Source organism: Vitis vinifera, chromosome 10 (assembly GCF_030704535.1).
Source record: "Vitis vinifera cultivar Pinot Noir 40024 chromosome 10, ASM3070453v1".
NCBI classification, from domain to species: Eukaryota; Viridiplantae; Streptophyta; class Magnoliopsida; order Vitales; family Vitaceae; genus Vitis; species Vitis vinifera.
The window spans coordinates 25,635,045-25,646,324 of record NC_081814.1 but is presented as its reverse complement, the minus strand read 5'-3'; the positions used below and the strand labels follow the sequence as shown (position 1 = coordinate 25,646,324).

Genomic DNA, 11,280 nt, shown 5'->3' with positions numbered 1-11,280 from the left:
CCCTCAAGTTGGTGCATAGATGTCACACATGCCCAACTTGTCTAAAAATTTTGAGAACACTTGACTTGAGACAGCTTTGGTGAGGATATTGGCCAATTGATATTTTGATCGAATCTTAGGCAATTCCACAATCTTATCATCCAACTTTTCCTTAATGAAGAATTTATCCACCTCGACATGCTTTGTACGATCATGTTGTACTGGATTATGAGCAATGTCACATGCGGCTTTATTGTCACAAAACAATCGGATTGGTTGCCTAGATAGGTAACCTAAATCCTGTAAGAGAAGTCTTAGCCATAATGCCTCACAAAGTCCTAGAGCCATACCTCTAAATTCTGCTTCTACACTTGAACGAGCGATGACATTCTGCTTCTTACTTTTCCATGTCACAAGATTACCACCTACAAAGGTAAAGTAACCAGATGTAGATCGCCTATCATCCACTGCACCGGCCCAATCAGCATCAGTATATACTTCTATACTCTAATGATTAACATTTTTAGCAAACAAAATTCCCTTCCTAGGAGCATTCTTCAAATACCTCAAAATACGCATAACTGCATTCATATGTTGCTCTCCAGGATTATGCATGTATTGACTCACTACACTCAATGCATAAGCAAGATCTGGTCTTGTATGAGCTAAGTACATTAATCTCCCCACAAGTCTCTGGTATCTTCCCTTATCGGTTGATACTTTATTAAGCTCAACACACAATTTCAGACCTTCTTCTATTGGTGTATTAACAGGTTGACATCCCGACATTCCAGTCTCCTGTAAAAGATCTAAGGCATACTTTCTTTGAGACAGAAAAATTCCTTCACTTGATCGAGAAACTTCAATCCCAAGAAAGTATTTCAGATGACCTAGATCTTTCATTTCGAATTCTCTAGATAGATAATTTTGCAGAGCTTTTCTTTCTTCAGGATCATTTCCTGTAACTACCATGTCATCCACATATACGATGAGTGCGGTAATCTTACCATGTTGCTTTTTCAGGAACAAAGTGTGATATGAATTACTTTGACGATAGCCAAAAGCTCTCATTGACTTTGTGAACCTTCCAAACCATGCTCTCGGGGATTGCTTCAACCCATACAATGACTTTTTCAATTTGCACATCTTTTGACATTGCTTTTCTGACACCATGCATCTTGGTGGAAGATCCATATAGACTTCTTCAAATAACTCGCCATGCAAAAAGACATTTTTCACATCGAACTGTTGTAATGGCCAATCTAGGTTTGCAGCTAAAGACAGTAATACTCGAACTGTGTTGATCTTAGCTACAGGTGCAAATGTCTTTGTGTAGTCAATTCCATAAGTTTGAGTGTACCCTTTTGCTACTAGGCTTGGTTTAAATCATTCAATACTACCATCTGCCTTGTACTTCACAGTATAGATCCAACGACACCCAACTGGCTTCTTTCTTGGTGGACATTCTACGAGTTCCCATGTTTCATTCTTCTGCAATGATTTCATCTCTTCATTCATAGCTGCTTTCCACCTTGGGTCAGCTAAGGCTTCCTGCACACTGTTAGGAATAGCTACAGTAGATAATTGATTTACAAATGACTTATTTGATTCAGACAAATGATGGTTAGACACATAGTTGCTCATGGGATATTTAACTTTGGTAGACAATTCAGGTTCATATGTGGGTTTAGGAATACCTCTATTATGTCGGTGTGGTAACCGTTTCATGAATGGATCAGGTTCCAAATTAAGAACACCTTCAACAGACGACGATTGGTTTGGTATTTCAGTGAAGACATCTTCAGACCCAAATTTTTGACCACTCATATCCAACTCACCCGCTTCTTGGTTCATTAGTTCAAATTGTCTAGATTCATTCTCCTCAGAGATATGATAATCATAATCGAGAGTCTGAATTTCCTTATGGTACTCTCCCTGAAGTTCAGACTCAGATGAAAAATACATCGAATCTTCATGAAACACCACATCCATTGTAATATACATTTGTTGAGTTGGAGGATGGTAGCATCGATATCCCTTTTTGTGCAATGCATATCCAACAAACACACATTGCAATGCATGGGAAGTTAACTTGGTGCGTTGGTGTTTGTGTAGATGCACAAATGCCACACAACCAAAAACACGAGGAGGTAGATTTGGGATAGTTGGGGCAACTACGACATTAGTAAGAGCTTGGAGAGGTGTTTGGAAGTTAATTGAGCTGGAAGGTACCCGATTGATCAAGTATGCGGCAGATGTGATTGCTTCTCCCCAATAAGATATCGGTGTTTTTGCTGCTATCAAGGAAGCACGAACAACCTCTAATAAGTGCCGATTTTTCCGTTCAGCGACTCCATTTTGCTAGGGTGTATTGGAACAAGTAGTCTGATGAATGATGCCATGTCCTTCCAAATACTTTTGAAGATCAGAACTTTGATATTCTCCACCATTATCACTACGCAGAACCCGAACCTTTGCATTGTACTGAGTTTCAATCATTTTATGAAAATTTTGAAACAACAAGTTCACTTCATCTTTGGTCTTCATCAAGCATAACCATGTCATTTTGGTACAATCATCAATAAAAGTAACAAACCAACGTGAGCCACTCAAAGTTGGGACTTTGGATGGGCCCCAAACATCAGAATGTATAACCATAAAAGGAAACGGACTTTTGTTCAAAATTAACGGAAACGAAACACGATGGCTTTTAGCCAATTCACAAATATCACAACGGAAACCAGAAATATCACTCTTTGCAAACAAACTAGGAAACAATTTTTTTAAATAACCAAAGGAAGCATGTCCCAGACGTTGATGCCACGACCAAATTTCAGACTTTTTCTTCTCCCCCTCAGATCCATCTGCCATCAAGGCTTGTTGCAACTTATTTGAATCCTTGGACTGCAAGTCCAAGTAATAGAGTTTTCCCCGCTTAATACCACAACCAATCGTCTTTCTTGTTTGGATGTCCTTAATCACATAAAATTCAGGCCAAAAAATGACAATACAAGATAAGGTTGCGGTGACTTGAGAAATTGACAAAAGATTGTAATCTAAAGATGGAACAACTAAAACAGAATCCAAATTCAAAGTATCAGTAAGAGTTAAGGATCCTTCCCCAATGACTGAGGTTGTGTTATCATTGGTTGTGGAAACAATTTTTTGTGAGGAAGGTCTAAGGGGTGAAACCTGTCTAGAATCAAAAGTCATATGATCTGTAGCACCAGAATCAATTATCCATGCACTATTAATAACAGGTGTAAAAGTGTTTAAAAACTTACCACCATGATCTATAGCGGCTACCAATGTAGAGGCTTTCTCAGCAACATTAACCTCTGTTTTTATTTCGGCAATAGGTGCAATCGAGGTTTTCTTGGAATCCTTCTTGCGTTGATCACGATTATTATCATTAATAACAAAGTGTTGATAGCCTAAACATGATCTAAAGGTCCATGGTTCAAACCCTCGGTTCCTCATTGTTTTCCTGGTCATACTAAGAGTCATTGCTTTGAAATTGTGGGATATCCAGATTGGTGGGATCAATCTTATTGCAGTGAGTGCATTTGAAGGTTGACTTATCAATATTAGGGCTTGTCTTAGGATGGATGATCGCTGTCGGACTACCATAGCGACAAAATATCCAGGATTTCAGTTCCATGGCTCTAATACCATCTTCAAATTGATAAATGGTAGTTTTTTCCATTCATACTTTCATTTGTTCATGTACAGAGTATATATAGAGGGTAATCACCATTCTAAGAATGGGAAGGAATAATACAAGGAAAGAATGATATAAGAAAATAACAACTAATATTCTAATATCTCAACTTTCCTAATATCTCAATATTCCTAATATCTCAATATTCTTAATATTTCAACTTTCCTAATATTTAAACATTCCTAATATCTCAACACTAAATAATATAAGGAAAGAATGATATTCGGAAAGCATTCCTAATATCTCAACATAAATATTGTTTAAATACTGGAATTGGATTGACTTTCAGTCTCCCACTACGAATGTAGGTAGAAGCTTCCTCTGTCGGAGTCGCATTACTTGGTCTTTAAGTCTTTGACGACGATGAATGTAAGTAGAAGCTTCCTCTGCATCTTAAACCGGTGCCTTTAGTTACAGCTGAGAATATATAACTGACCATCTCTAGATCTGTTTGCGTGCCCATCAAACCTAGGAAAAGGAAAGAAAATTTTGATTTTGAATCTTTCTGGTTGAGGGTGTCTTGTTTTTTGGAGAGCTAAAACCCCATTTCTGCTGAGTCGAATTCTCGATAGGGAAATTGTTGGAGAAGCCGTTCTGGGAGAAGTCATTGGAGAATTGATAAAACCCATTTTCGATGTAGGAAAGAAGGCAGCTTCGTTCGATAAGATCTTAAAACAAGTCAGATACATTCTGAAACTCATAAAGCCGATCGTTCATCAGATCAGAAAGAGGGATCGTCCAAAGTAGGAGAGCAAGAAGCAGCTAATACAACTGTATGAAGAAGGCGAGAAGCTTATTCAAAAATACTCTAGGGCCCATTGGCTGATCAATAAATGGAAATACGAAGGTAAGTTTAATGCCTTTTACAAGTCGCTTCTTCTCTTCTTCTAGTTCGGTATGCCGCTGGAACAATTTACGGCCAACATGGAGAGTTTGGCCCTTCGTCAATCTCAATTGAAATCTGGAACTGGTGAGGTGTCTGGTCAAATTGGATTTTTGGGTTCGGGAGGTTGCTATGCCCGTAAACCCCCTGATTTTACGGTGGGACTGGATGTGCCCCTGAGAGAAGTGAAAGAGCTGCTGTTTAAAGAATCTGTGGTTGTGGTGTCGACTCTTAGAGGATGTGGGAAGACCACGCTTGTTCAAAAACTCTGCCAAGACCCGGATGTTAAAGGTATCCAATCATGTCTTTTTCCTCTGTCCCTAATTTGGGGGAGGGTCCTCCTCCAGAAAGAAAAGGTACTTGAACCTTGGTTTTTGGATTTTTGATACTTACCACAGCTTGAAAAAAATAATTGGTAAAATATCGTGCTCAATTTTGATTAGTTACCTTCTTACATGTTGATTGAATAGGAAAATTTAAGGACAACATCTTCTTTGTCATCGTATCTAAGGTGCCCAACATCAAACTCATGGTACGGAAACTATTTGAAAATAATCATAGTCGGGTGCCAGAGTTTCAAACTGATTAAGATGCGATCATCCAGTTGGAACAACTGTCACGACCCAAATTTCGGGCGACCCAAAATTTGGCTCGTGACCCCAAGTCAAAGGTTTGACCCTAAGGGTTTCTCTTATTCCACGTTGGCAGTCAACTAAAACACTTTGAAATTTTATTTTATTTTATTTTTTTTCACATATAAGTCCCACTAGGTTCTGACCAACTAACAATATTTCAAACCTTATTCAAACACATCAAGATTTAATAAACATCATTGCATTCCAAAATAAAATTTCATAAAAATTCCCTTAATCAAATTAAGGTCTTATTACATTATCCATAATTCACTTATTACAAGGTCTCAATACCACCAACACAATAAAAAAAAAAAAAACACATTCCACTAAACCGCTCCAAGGGCATCCTGAAGTCCTCCCTGTCCCACTTGTGGATCCTCAGGAATGATATCTGCATCTAAAAAGATATAAAAAGGAAGGGGTGAGCATTTCCACATTGCTCAGTAGGGTGCCTAACACCCAAAGGGTTAATGGGGGATTACTATATTTCAATAACCCAAACACAACAGTTTACCAATATAAATCAAGTCACACAATTTAACATATAACATTATACTCAATCCCACAACATCCAATCATTAAATGAATGCATATGAATGTGTGACACACAGTCATACAATGCATTATCGTTCTAGGGCTTTCACCGAAGGATACGCGTCCGCACCCAAATATACTCTCCATTCAGAGTCTTCCCGAGGTAAACTTTTGGGTCTTTCACCCTAAGGATCTCTCTCCCTTCTTAATTCGTCTCACACGGGCTTTCACTTTTCATCCCTATTTTATTTTTTTCCATTTCATACACTTTTCACAAATTTTTTTTCTTTTCATACAACCATGATGCAAGTGAATGCCACAAACTCCAAAATTCCTCAATAACTTCTACAATTCCAATAATTCCAATAATTCCAACATTCTCAATAACCCAATAAAATAAAATTTTCACCTTAAAATTTCCAAAAATACACCAACAAATTTTCAGAAATTCACACATCAATATACTTGAATTTATATCGCAATTTCATAATTTTTCAATAATTTTAATAATTCCCAATATTTGAAAATAACTAATTTTCCACAATAAAATTACCGTAAATATTCCAATCAATTTTCAAAAATTCATAAATCACTAGATTTGAATTCTTGCCCTAATTCCGGAATTTTCCTATATTTCTAATAATTTTTAACAACCTAAAACGATCAATTATCAATTACAAAGAATTCCGGAAATTACAAAAAAATCCAGAAAAATCCCAAATCATTCCAGAAAATTCACACAACATCAAAATTATCTACTTAACTCATAATTATCAGATTTATAAATTTTTTTCCAATGAAAAATACATTAAATTTGAGTTTTAGGGTTAGTTTTCCCCTACCACAAACATTAGAAGTTGACCGTTAAAAATGAAATCAGCCACCGTAGACTTGTTCCTCTAGTCGAATAGAGCACTTCCTCCGAATTTGGGCTGAAGCGGAGGTCGTTTGGCTGTCCAAACGGCCGGTCAAAGATCCGGCGAGTGACCAACCGTTTTTTTTTTACAAAAATTTCACCGGCCACTTAAGCCCAAAACCAAAGGCCTAATTCCATTTTATTTCATTTTAACAATCCATACTACCTTTACATGGCCCAAGTTTAATAGCCCATTGAATATTTTCATTTCATTTCTTTTATTTTACTTTTCTTTTGTTTATTCTATTTGTTTTATTTGATTTGCAATTCATTTTTTTTAACAAACAAATTTATTTACTAACCCCAATCCAAAACTAATTTTCTCAATTTTATCATTCATCAATTTAATTTAATTTTTTCTTAATTAATTCTTTTTTTTTTTTCGTTTTTCGTTTCCGGAAGTTTTCAATTTCTAAAATCTTAAGAAATTTTCTACCCTAAAGCTGATATGACATAAAATTTCAACTCATCTAATTGACCGACACAATAAAATGAAATTCACCGATCTTAAATTGACATGTGTTCTCCAAACACTTTTCTTTTTGACTTTTCAACCATCACACAAAATAAGACTTTTCAAACTAAAAATGCTAACGTGTCATAAAATACCCGGTCATTACAACAACTGCTAAAAAAACAAGCAGAAGCTCCTGTACTGTTGGTCCTCTATGATGTTTGGGGTGGCCCTGATATTAGGGTTGAACCTGAATTCCCTCTTTAGAAGTTTGAGTTTAAAATACCGGAATGCAGGATTCTGGTTACATCAAGATACAAATTTCCAGGCTTTGGCTGTGCCTACAAACTGGACTTGTTGCATGGTGAAGAAGCCATGAAATTGTTTCGGCACTCAGCATTCCCCACAGATGGGGATTTCACGCTGGATGAAGATTTTGATGAAGATCTTGTGAATGAGGTGATTTCTCAATCATTTGAGTGAAGGTTAAAAACTACTTCTTTTACTTTCAAGGTATAACTGATTTATTTGGTGGAGTTGAATTTGCAGATTGTGAAAAGATGCGGTGGATTCCCTCTGGCCCTCCAAGTTGTAGGCCGATCATTCGGTAAGATACCCGATCAAAGGATCTGGGACAGCACGCTGCTGGAATGGTCGGAAGGTCAATCCGTTTTGGAATCTGGGGAAGGTCTTCTTGATTGCCTCCAAAGTAGCTTAGCTTCCTTGAATGATAAGCTGAAGGAGTGCTTTATGGACCTGGGCTCATTTCCTGAGGATAAAAAAATACCAGTCACGGCTCTTATAGATATGTGGGCAGAATTGTACAAACTCGATAAAAATGGCGTGCATGCTAGTTCTAGACTTATTAAACTCTCCTTACAGAATCTGGTTAAGCTGGTAGTCACAAGGTATGGGGGTGACTACCTTTTTCTCATTTGTCTTCTTATATATTGGTTTGTTCACTATTCACTACAATTTTTACTATTCATATCCTACACTGATTCTATAATATTTAGTCTTCTAGATTAATCAAAATTTTATTACAGTTAATGACACCCTTATAGCTTCTTTGAATGTTTAATAGTTGAACTTGATACACTATTCACAAATTCTATCACAACCTTTCCCTGAGCAATTTCTGCCCGCTCCTCAGGAAAGGCGCAACAGAGGTTGAAGGCTGCTATGACGACGCCTTTGTCTTGCAACATGATCTTCTGAGAGAACTAGCCATTCGTCAGAGCAGCCAGGAGCCCATGGAAGAGAGGAAAAGACTAATCTTGGACTTAAGTGGATACAAGCTCCTTGATTGGTGGACAGAAGAAAAACAACCCTGCATCAAGGCTCGCCTTCTGTCTATCTCCACAGGTTTGCTTTCTCGTAGAATGCACCTACCAATTTGCTATATATTATTTATTCTCCCTATCCCCTCACATGTTATAGGGTACTTGTGTAGACGAAATGTTCTCCTCAAGCTGGTGCGATATGCAAGCGCCTGAAGTGGAGGTCCTGATGCTCAACTTTCAGACAAGGGAAAGCAACTACACACTACCAGAGTTCATGAAGCGAATGGATAAGTTGAAGGTCTTGGTATTAACAAGTTATGGTTCTCCATTCCTGAGCTGACTAATTTTTCAGTCCTTGGTTCTTTATCCAGTTTAAAGAGAATCAGGTTAGAGCGGGTTCCAATCCCAACCCTCTGCAACACCACGGTAGAGTTAAAGAATTTGGAGAAAATAACCTTGGTTATGTGTAAGATCAATCAGGCTTTTAACTACAGTGCCATCCAGATGCCTGTTATGTTGCTTAATCTTAAGGAAATAAATATTGATTCCTACAATGACTTGGTGGGGTTACCTGAGTGGCTCTGTGATTTAGTACAGCTAAGGAAGCTCAGCATCTCCAACTGCCATAAGCCATCTACACTGCCAGAAGGGATGGGGAGGCTGGGAAATCTGGAGGTGCTGAGGCTTCATGCCTACACAAAACTAGTGGGATTGCCAGACTCAATTGCAAGCCTCCACAACTTGACTTTTCTTGATATAAGTGGTTGTTTTCGAATGAGGGAACTGCCAAAACAAATGGGTGAGTTGTGCAGATTGAGAAAGCTCTACATGAAAAGGTGCTCAAGATTGAGAGAGTTGCCACCGTCAATCATGCGTATCAAGCAGTTGAAAGTAATCTGTGACACAGAAAAGGCCCATCTGTGGGAAGATCACAATTTCACCAATTTGATGATTGACGAGACAACTGACTTAGATTGGCTTGTTTGAAATTCTGGTTCCTGAGCAAACTTCTCTTCACAGGAATGCTGAAATGCCTCTGATATGTCATTAAGTTTTATTGCCAATTTGTTTTCCGGTTAAAAAAGCCATGTGCCCTAGCAGACAATGAAGCAGATTTTTTTTTTTTTTTTTTACTTTTTATTTTTTTTCCGGTACAAAGTGGTGTGGACAAATAAGGGAAGCAATGTTGTACATCAGGTCTTTGAGTGCACATTTGTGTAACAGCTTTGTAGAAACCAAAAGAGATTCTGTTTGATCTTTTTGAGCATTTAATATGGTTCAAGTCCTTTGGGGAATATTTTCAAAATAGTTTTTGATAACAGCTCTTAAATATAGTTAACCGGTTGTCATTAGCAAAATTGAATTTGACAACTCCAATATGAAAAATAGTATTAAGATTCTCTTAACTGTGAGGAATAAGATTCTGTTAGTTTGTTAAACAATTGTAAGAGGATGAGCTGGAATTAGTTATAGGTTAGCTACAGATTAGTTTCAGATTAGTTATAGCATTCTTTGTTTCCAACCTCCTATATCTAGAGCTTTCCTACACATATTTCAAATAATGAATGAGAACGATATAGAGCATTCTTTTGCTCTTGCTCGCCATACTCTGTTTTGTCTTCTTTCATCATTGATGACTCGAGGAAGCACTATCACTCAGGCTACCACCAGTGTCCCTAACTCATTGCCATCTATGGAAGATTCAACCAATCCTTATTTCCTCCACAATTCAGATCATCCTGGTATTGTTCTCGTTTCCCATCATCTCACTGGTGCTAACTATATTACTTGGAGTAGAGCCATGGTTATGGCACTCACTACCAAGAATAAAATCAGTTTTATTGATGGGAGTATCCCTTGCCCTGAATCTAATGATCTTCTTTTTGGTACGTGGATTCGCTTCAACAACATGGTAATTTCTTAGATTCTCAATTCTGTTCATAAGGACATAGCCGATATTAGAGAATTGATTACAATAGATTTTCTTTCTATTTTCAAATTCTTGTAATTAGTTGTAACTTCCTATTTTCTATTGTAATTCCCTAATTCTAGGATTGTTTCCTATTTTTGTGTTTTAGGCTAATTCTAGGATTGTTTCCTATTTTTGTTGTAATTCCCTAATTCTAGGTTTGTTTCCTATTTTTGTGTTTTAGGTTTTGTGTATATATATTCTTTCTTAATCAATGGAAAAGTCAAGTCATTGTTTCACAATAATTCTCTCTCTACTTCAACATGGTATCAAGAGCCTAATCTTTTTGGGCGTATTTTTTTTTTCCTTCTAAATGGCTTTCGGTGCATTCTTCTCTTCCACCAACGATCCTATCACCATCCAAAACTCCCAAGATCCTCAACATTCCCTCCTTACAATTAATCTCTCCAATATCACCAAATTGTTATCCACCAATTATCTCACATGGAGCCTTCAAATCCAATCTCTTCTTGAAGGTTATGATCTTCATCACTTCATTGATGACACTCATACTCCACCACCACCCATCGTCACCGTCACTGGTGTTGCATCCCTAATCCGGCATACACAACCTGGAAGCGTCAAGATTGTCTCAGCTTTAGCACTCTCCTTGGTGCTATCTCTATTTCACTACAACCGCTTATTGCCTGCACCACCACTTCCCTTGATGCATGGCAAACCTTAGCCAATACCTATGCCAAACCATCTTGTGGTCATGTTAAACAATTGAAGGAACAATTAAAGTGGTGTACCAAGGGCTCAAAATCAATTAGTGAATATATGCAGGCGATAAAAACTCGTGCCGATGAATTTGCCATTTTGGGGAAGCCAATTGATGATGAGGATCTTATTGATCAGGATCTTGAAGGACTAAGTGATGAGTACAAATCCATCATTGATGCAATT

At 37.5% G+C, this 11,280-nt stretch overlaps 1 pseudogene; it reads left to right on the top strand.

Annotated features, from left to right (window-relative positions):
• The first annotated feature begins 4,063 nt into the window (after window positions 1-4,063).
• LOC100251461 (probable disease resistance protein At5g66900) lies at window positions 4,064-9,442 on the top strand (annotated as a pseudogene).
• The last annotated feature ends 1,838 nt before the right edge of the window (window positions 9,443-11,280 follow it).